The following is a 10,055-nucleotide window of genomic DNA, read 5'->3' as shown; positions in this document are numbered from 1 at the left end:
AAAATTGCACTACTGGGTACTGCACACATTCTACGCAAAACACTTTCAATACAGTAAACATAAGAGCACCACAGCAAACCACAGCACATACCCAAGGCGCACAGAGCTGCGCTCGGTAGTGAAGTGAAAGCACGTTATAAAAATAAAACTACTGAATAATAATAATAATAATAATAATAATAATAATAATAATAATAATAATAATAATAATAATAATGCTGTGCATTTCATTAGCTTGTATTGCTGGGTTTATGTCTCCCCCACACACACACACATACAAACACACACACACCTCTAACTATAAAATTTTATTGCAAGGCAGTAGTTTATACTGCACAAAATTGTTTCCTGAACTGCTGTTAATTTTCGATAGCTTTAAGGCTCCAACTCAGATGTTTGGATTAGTGTGAAGTTACTCTTTAGTCATTACTATGTCCTAGTCCACTTTGGCCTAGGGTAGTAATACATTACTATATGTCAAGGGTCTCAGTTATAGGTTAAATAGCAGAAGGTGATCTTGTAAATGCATAAGGATTTAGAGAAGGGCTAGCCCCTAGACACATTTCACATAGTCCCACCAATGTATGTGAACATAACCTGATGTCATGTGAGCTAATCAACTCTGCTTAAGGTAAGCTTGATAGACCAGGAGACTAGCAGAGTAAACTGTAAATTAATTGGCAGAAGACAACAAGAAACTACAGCTGCATCTTTCTCAAGAAAAACCATAAATCTTCAGGGATTGATGTAAAAGTCCATGATCATTGATGGCTGTAAAACAGGCAGGGTACATAAAGAGAGGGGGAGAGATTTTGATATTGCACAATTATAGAGGAATAAGTTATTGTTTTTGTTTAATTTCTAGTCAGCCCTATGATTAAAGGGTTCTTCCAGCCATGACATCACATCCATTTTTTCTTTCCAGATATGTTCTCTTTCTTTTAAGATGGTAATGTATGATTTGGATGATATGTAGCAGGCCATGTGACCATATAGAGACACCATCATTGTAATAAGCATTCTTTATTGTAATACTTCTGATTTATCCATCATACAAGCTATGTTCATTATGAGAACAGAATTGAAAAGTAATAGAAAGAACCAGTATTTATCACATGTCTTGTGTGTTAATGTTTTGTCATCGTTACCATCATCATTACCATTACAACTTCTACCACCACAACCATCATTGTCACCACTGCCATCACCACCAGCAGCAGCTGCATGACATGACACCTCTGTGATCAGTCTTTCTTTCCACAATTACAATATTATCATCACCATCAATACTCCACCTCTTCTGTAGATATACTACTATTCCTCCACTACAATGATGATGATAATATTGACATTCCATGAATAACTAATATTAGAAAAGACAAAACAGATTTCATAGTTCTTGCTGTCCATATTGCTGTGTAGCTTGAGGTCAACATTGATTGAGCAGACCTTTGGCATATAGGTAGTCAGTCTAACAACTAGATGCAATTCATGAATCTATTGTTCTAAATATACTACCGATTTACTCTGGAAATTTAGCACTTCCTTACAATGTCTTTTATGTATGTTCTGGCGGAGTTCTAAGTAACTTCTAAGATTTTACCTTCTCATGTGAGTGCAGTATATCTATGTTGTATATTTATCATTTGGTTTCACCTTGAGGCTTTGAGTTTTAGATTTCTCTCTTGAATTTTTTGATCTTATAATAGGACTGTATTTTTCATGTTGCTTGGAAGGATGTTTTTTTAAGAGCCTCTAGATATTTTGTTCGAGGTTTGTACTACAATCTTTATATATATGCTGATTGTAGCGTTGTTGAATTCTGTGAACATTATTGGTAATTATGGTTGAGTATATTCTTTTATCACTCTCCTATTTCTTGCCTCTTAACTATTTCACCTTCTTTACTGTTGCCATCTTCTTCTTTATCATCTTCACCTTCAGTGTCATTCTTACAAATTCTTTTGAACATATCACTGTCTCAAACATTGATGATGACCCTCTCATCCCTCCATTTCCCTACATCATCAACCCACCCCTTATTAAACTTTAGAATTATTCTTCTATCATTTAAGTGATCCAGTACAACTAAATATCTTTTTTGTAGCCAGATCATATTCTAAAAGTTTTAATTTACTGAACCAAACAATATATTTAGGTCACTATATTCTTCCTGAGTTAAGAGGAATGACTTGTGACATTTAACAGGTTTTCACATGACTATTGTGTCACAGGAAAATAAAAAAACTTGTTTATCTTAGTCCACTCACAAATATATATAGCTTCATACATTATTTTGTTTCATTCATTCTTTTGTTTTTTGTCTCATTTTAGGAAAGAAAGGCACAAACCATATTTTTATGACATGGCCTAGTGGTTGGGGTGTTGCACTCATGGTCACAAGATCGTTGTTTCAGTTCCTAGACTGGGTGGTATGTTGTGTTCTTGAGCAAAACATTTCATCTTATGTTCCTCTGCTACCACTGACTCCTGACATGTGATACATCAAGCACCTGTTCAGGCAACATCGACCATTATAAATAAATCATTTGTACAGACTGTCCAGCAAAAGCTGAACACTCATATGTTGTCTTCGATAGGAGAGTCCATCATACATATATGTATTACATATGTAATAATTAAATTATATAATATACAAAATTCAAGTTACGATAAACGTAAACAAACAAACGAAGTTTGCTTTTAGAAGCCTTGAGATGTCTTAGAAAGTTAAAGAAGTGATTTTTAAATTCTCAATCGCAGGATAATGCTAATAATATAGCATGAACAGGATAAACTACCCCTATTTTGCAGAAAAAAGTGTAGGTGATATAATATACACTTTATTGTGCTTTGTTTTATGCACATGATCGCTTGATCTGTGTAAAAAATTGTCTTGCATGAAACTGGTCCATGGTGCAACCCTTTTTGCACCATGGTCTAAGTAACTGTTTTAAGTAACAGGTGATATCAATGTGGTTTACAATTAATGTGAACTCTAAATCAGTGGCTGACAGGGCAAAATATTAGGATTACAGAGATATAGAGTTCTGAAGGGAAAGTAATTGTCAAAGTCTTTCATTCAACGACCTAGAGATACATGTGTTCATGAGAGAGAAAGGGACAGGTGGATCAAGTTGGTTAAAGTAGAACTGTCATTTGGTCAGTAAGTTTAACAGAACAGAGAATGTTGTTGTAGAAGAGCAGTCACCTTCTTGCACTACAATGCAGTAAGTAGACAACTTCACTAATTGAACAACTGCAACAGGCATTCACTGAAACTGATGTAGGATTTTCTCCTTCAGTGTATGTGCATGTGCATGCGTGTGTATGTGTGTGTGTGTGCATGCGTGTGTGTGCCTGTATGCATGCACATGTGTGTGTATGTGCATGCATGTGTTTGTGCATACATGCATGCACATGTGCGTGCATGCATGTGTGTGTGCATGCATGCACACGTGTGTGTGTGTGTGTGTGTGCGTGCGTGTGCGCACTATCCAAAATCTGAATAAGTGTACTCATAGTGGATGATACAGAGGTATCCAAACAAAGAGCAGCAAGCAGAGTAATCATTTATACAACATGGATGTACAATACATAACTACATGCCTGATACCTTCATTAACAGGAAGGAGAAGGTATCTGTATTAGCAGGATTACATTAATTAGTAATGAGTCTATATCAGGTCATCCCATAAGTTCTGTCCAATTTTACCTTTTTTTTTAAATTGAATGAAATTTAATAGTATTTTAGAATGTCTAATGGAATTAAAAATTATTTTTATGCATTTTTATACATTTAAACTAATTAAATATTATTTTACAGAATAATAGAATTAAAATTTCTTTGATTAAAACTCTTTCTAACATGGAAGTATCCAAAGCGCATTTAAGGCACATAATGCTTTATGAGTACAGAAAGAAAACTTTGCAGCCGAAGCAACTCGAAACATATACTCAGTTTATGGGAAAGAATGCTTGAATGAAAGAACTTGTAGAAGATGGTTTGCAAAATTCAGAAGTGGAGATTTCAGCCTTGAAGATGAAGATTGAACAGGATGTCCAGTTGAGTTTGATGATAAGCTCCTTGAGGCATTACTTGAAGAAAATCCTACATTATCAGTTGAAGAATTGGCAATAAAGCTTAGTTCAAACCATACAACTGCTCATTGTCATCTTCAACAACTTGGAAAGGTTCCTAAACTTGGAAAATGGGTGCCTCATCAATTGTCTAACAGCAACCGCAAATCCCGAGTTGACATCTGCTCTTCTCTCCATTCTCACAAACTCATTTCACCCTTTTTGGATAGACTTGTGACTGGGACATAAAATGGATCTTCTGTTGAAATGTTAAACACCGTAAACAGTGGCTTGGTAAAGGGGAAAAAGCTCAACCACAACCGAGATGGAAACTTCATGGGAAAAAGGTTCTTCTCTCTATTTGGTGGGATTGCAAAGGAGTAATTCACTTTGAATTGTTACCACCTAATGCAACAATCAATGCTCAAGTCTATTGTTAGCAATTAGAGCATTTGAACCAAGCTTTGAAGAAAAAACCCCAGCTTTAGTGAATTGAAAAGGAGTGATGTTTCATCAGCACAATGCACGACCCCACACTGCAAAGATCACATCACAGAAGATCGAAGAGCTTGGTTGGGAAAAAATTCCTCATCCACCTTATTCTCCTGACCTTGCTCCTTCAGACCACCATTTGTTTCATAATTTACAGAATCATTTAGGGGACATAACATTTGCAAGCCAAAAGGAGGTCGAAACTGACATTTCAGAGTTCTTCGCTTTGAAACCAAAAGAGTTTTACATTGATGGGATTAAAAAGCTTGTAAATAGATGGAAGTCATAGATAATCATGGAAAGTACATTGATGATAAAATTTCAATTAAATATAACATTTGATTACTTGTTTTCTTTATTCAAAATTCAGACAGAACTTATGGGATGACCTGATAATTAGTGATATTGGCATCCATATTGCTGTCTAATCATACTGAAGCCAGACAACATTTAAATTGTGTAATTTAAGGCTGCACATAGACCCACTCCCACCCAACATACTCAACAAAGCAAAAATATTTACAATGAAATATAATGTACTCGGACAGTCACCTATTTGAATGACATTGCATCTACATTCCCCCCACACACACACACTCAAACACATTCTCTAGACAGTGTTGTATAACTACTCCTGCCCTATTTAAATTATCTAGAAATGTAACTCCACAGCAATTGATTTAAAGAATTGCCTACGAACCCATTGCCTTCCAAATGACTCACAACACCAAAAACACTGATTACAGCTAACCAACATAACAATAAAAATAAACATATCATACTCATTAAAGATAAAAACACTACAACATTCAGATCATACATAAAACTATAATAAAAATACAAACATAGCACTATCATATTTATTACATTTCATCTACATTAAGAAACAATTTCAATGGTGTACAAACAATGCAACATGGACTATACCATTATGCTAATCCTGCTTAGGCCCCCAATCTCTCCAACACAATTCTCAATAAGCTACAAAGAACAAAAGCAGTGCATTATGCTTTGTCATAGCTGTACACAGACCATACCTAAAGACTACAAACACAATGAAATAGAAATATATAAATGAAAGACCACCAGACAATAGCACGTGCTACAGAAAGCTTCAACCCCAACGGTCCCTGTCATTACGTTAAAAAAATCCACACCCAAATACCCAGACAACTTATACAACACCCTAGAGCACAACTACAACACCATCCTAGAAACACTATGCTCAGACATGCATAAGGAACACATACACTCAGAAATAGCTGCAACAAAAATTAGCTTCACTGCACAAACATTGTACTGGGATGCATAACATTACCAATAAATGCAAAGGAACAGTAACTTCCATGCTATGATCTCAAGTTCCCCTTGTTTATCTTCAGTATGGTCACTACCAGAATCTCTTGGTATGTAGAAGTAGACCAGACTATGAAGAGAGTGCAATATCTTGAATCTGTTACACTGCACCTTGTATGATTCACCAATGCATGTCAGAGTGCATTCTCCAGAAAGTTAAACATATAGAATTGTTAGAAAGGTAGATCTGTTGGCCATGCCTTGTTGTTCCACCATCAATCTCCATGCCATATGAAAGTTCAATCCGAGCTCACCCGTGATTATACAACATGCTTGACCTATTGTACTCAAACGAACACCACAACTTTTTCAAATACATTGTTATTAAAGAAAATGCAATGTTCTGAAATATCTCTTTATCAATATCAGCAAAATCATTTACTCCAACTTTACTGTCATCTTGCTACCTTAAGAAGTTCAATTATGCAAACCACATTAGAAATATCAGGAGTACCTACCTCACATATGTTCAAATAACTTCAGTTCTTGAATGATTAAGTACTGAGATTCTCTTAATCTAACTTAAACACAACAATGGATTCTTCTAGCTTTTGGAATGTAATTCTGGCTGTTGTTACACTTAGTGGTCAATTATAATTGCCTCTACACTTGAATATGTTTGCAATCGTTGTCAATTGCAATCAAATTCTGAAAAACAATAGTCTCTGTATTACAATGAATGTAATATTAATATACCTCAATTTTTTGATTAAATAAATATACTAAGATATGGATAAAAGATGAGAAACATGATTATAAGTGATAAAAATATCATAAGATTATATATATCTGAACAAGATAAGGTGAAATTTTTGACATGACATGCTTATAGATAAGTTAGTGTCAAATATAGCTAAATTACTAATATTATCTTAATAATATTGGAAAGTAAAGGAGACAAATCTGAACATGTTTTGGTATTATTGGACCTCCTCAGCAAAACATAAAATAACTTGTATTTGTCAAAGTAATAATGAGAGAATTATTTTTATAAAATACTCAGAGAAGGAATGGAACAGTGCTAATGATATTTGTAGGCTCTACCAAGCTGCTTGATGTGCTACCAAGGGAAAATATAAATCAGTGTGAAAATTCCAAAGGGTTGAAATGCTAGGGTGGAAGGAAGTAGCGAACTGAATTATGTAGAGTTTGAAAGGCGAAACATAATAAGGATAAGGGGAAGAGGAGAGATGTATATATGGAGAAGGCATGTGGCTAGCTCATTTGAAAGAATAGATATAATTGTACAGTAATATTGAACTTATTGTATACAGTGCTCAGATGCACTACAACTCAGCAGAAAAGGGTAAAAGAGAGGACTGAAAACAGCAATAAATCAAGTAAAGAAAAACAGCAACAAAAGCCAAAAGTGCATCCACAATACACATAGTAAAACACCCCCAGTTAAGTGAACAGTAAAATAAGCCATAAAGAGATACAGCAAGAACAGTATTGGCAAACTTCAGTCAGCATGAAATCTTTGAAGGATTCAGCTTTTTTAACAGCTAACATCTCACACAGGTAGTTTATTCCATACTTAGACAGTGTGAAAAAAATGTTCCTAAAAGTTATGACTGCTGCATTGTTTTTTTGATTTTATAAGTGTGTCTAAGAATGGTAGAGAAATTAAATTAAAAAAAAAAGGTAGCCAAAGTTCTTATTGGAAGAATGGTCCATAATTCAGTGGGCTTTTAACAAGCTGACTGCTATATATTGGGTCATCACATAAATAATGCAGTTTGTTTTCAATTGCATGAACTAAAAGTTGCCTGTATCTTCATTCTATGAAACAATATAAATACATATCCACATATGCGTCTATGGATTTGCTAGATATCATTGAGATGACTGGTGTCAAGTACTCATATAAATTTTAAAATTTTGCGTTAGATAGACACAAGATTCAACTCTTTTAAACCATTTGAGATATCTTCTGAAATAAGTTTTAGGGGTTTTCTTTTTCGTTTTTATTGATCAGTGTCATTCATCATCATCATCATCATCAATCACATCCATATTGACACAAGGCACACATACTACAAATAGCTATAAAATATATATAATTATTACAAATGAAGAATGTTGTAAGTTATTCTTAAAATACATTAGGGGTATAACATTCTACAGAACAGGAATTCAGTCGAGTTATTTAGTACCAAAATGCAAGGACAATATATCTGTTGTCCACAAAACAAGATAACATTCTCAAAAGATGAGCAGAGTTAGGTGAATAGTAGCTAAAATTTTGACTGGTGTAAAGTATTAGAACTGATGTAATATTGTGGTAGAAGACCATGCTCATAGGTATAACAAGATAGAGTAACATTTTTTGAACATTATGAATGATAAGGTAAATATAGTTTGGTATAATCAGCGCATAAAAGGCTTTGAATGGGAAAACATTTTGGGTTAATCCATATCTTTGTTTACCTCTGAAGTCTCTTAAGATAATATTCATGATAAAAGTATAGTGGTGCTCAAGCAGACGTTTACACAAAGTGAGCTAGAATACAGTTTTTGAATGCTTACAGAAACATATCTTCATAAGATAGGTAGTACAATAGTTGATGTGGCAAAAACAGGTGAAATAAAACTAGCTTACATCTATGATCAACTTAGCAGTTAAATTTGATGTCAGTAAATAAACCACTATCATAGGTCCTTATGTTTGTTTGAAACAATAACAGAATAAATTTTTAAAATTCCAGTCTGATAGTTCTCTAACTGATTTATGAAAGAATAAATTGATGGTTTTCATAAATTGTGTGCAAACCAAATCTTCATGGTATTTGTTTCAGCTTTCTGTCCTCCAAGTTCAACTCCCTTCAAGGTTAACTTTGCTTTTACTCTTTCAGGGTTCAATAAGAAAAGTACGGACCAGTCTAAGGCAGCAGATTGATGAAAATGTAAGAGCATCAGACCAAATGACATTTAACTTCTTACTCTGATTAATTCCTTCATCATAATCATCATCATCATCATCATCATCATCATCATCATCATCATCATCATCATCATCATTTAATGTCCACTTAACCATGTTTGCATGGGTCAGAAAGAATTTTGTTAAAGCAGATCAACACAATAATACCCACCACCACCATCACACCACACAACATGATGACTAAAGACAGAAGGTAGAAAAAATAAATAAAAACAGTTACAAACAGTGTAATACACTCACAATAGACAAATATGCACATACCTATGATAAATATAAGAAATAGAGGTAAATAGGTAAACAAAAAAAAAAAGAAAGAAACTGTATAAAAGGCACAGATACAATCAACATAGTAAGCAAACCCATATGCACACACAAACAAACATATAGTAACTTCACAAACAGCCACAACAACATCAACAACGTGACCAATAACAACAACCACTACTACCATGATGGCAGCAGCATGGCCAAACATACAAATACAGTGAGATCCAGGAATAGTACCAAAAGTCAGAGTTGGGGGCAGCAATGGGGGAGGGAACCTGAGTGAAGAAAGGGTCATAGTGTTACGAAGAACAATGATGATAACGATGACAACAATATAAAGGGCATAAGCCCATATATACACACATAAGCACACTTGTGAAACACATAAACACACATATGCACATGCAGGCAAACCCCTCCCCCCCCCACACACAAATACAGGCACAAATGTATGTGCATACAAGGATACATATCATAGAAAAACAGAATGGACTAAGTGGAGCAGGAGCACTCACAAAAACGGAAAATGTTACTGAAGAGGTCACAGGTGTGTGATGAAAGATTTCCAGATAATGGACATGAGTTACAATAAGAACAGAAATAAATGAGTAAAGAATGAATATATAGTACGTATGTTTATTTGGCAAAAGAAAAATGATCGCCCCAAAATACAACTATATATATATATACTAGCAAATGTCCCCTGTCCATTGGACGGTTTGTATAGGTGAAGAGGGTTAACTTAGACGGTGTTATGGAAGTTTTAATCATCCGATGGACACGCCATAAGGATTACAAAAATTGCGATTCTCATTTTGAAACTGACAATTTTGAAAATCTAAAATACTATTGAATTTCATTCAATTTCAAAAAAGGTAAAATCGGACAGAACTTATGGGATGACCTGATATATATA

General features: G+C 34.4%; 1 protein-coding gene across 1 annotated transcript in view; it reads right to left on the bottom strand.

Moving 5' to 3' along the window:
- Positions 1-6,560, bottom strand: part of LOC106878928 (N-acylglucosamine 2-epimerase) — a 28,739-nt gene extending 22,179 nt beyond the window's left edge. The window contains exon 1 of the mRNA XM_014928291.2: positions 6,387-6,560. The gene's annotated coding sequence lies outside the window, so the exon portion shown is untranslated. The remainder of the gene's footprint in view (positions 1-6,386) is intronic.
- Between the last annotated feature and the right edge of the window lie 3,495 nt (positions 6,561-10,055).

This window comes from Octopus bimaculoides, chromosome 1 (genome assembly GCF_001194135.2).
Source record: "Octopus bimaculoides isolate UCB-OBI-ISO-001 chromosome 1, ASM119413v2, whole genome shotgun sequence".
In the NCBI taxonomy this organism is placed as follows: Eukaryota; Metazoa; Mollusca; class Cephalopoda; order Octopoda; family Octopodidae; genus Octopus; species Octopus bimaculoides.
The sequence above is the reverse complement of the archived record's forward strand: the minus strand, read 5'-3'. Positions and strand labels throughout refer to the sequence as shown.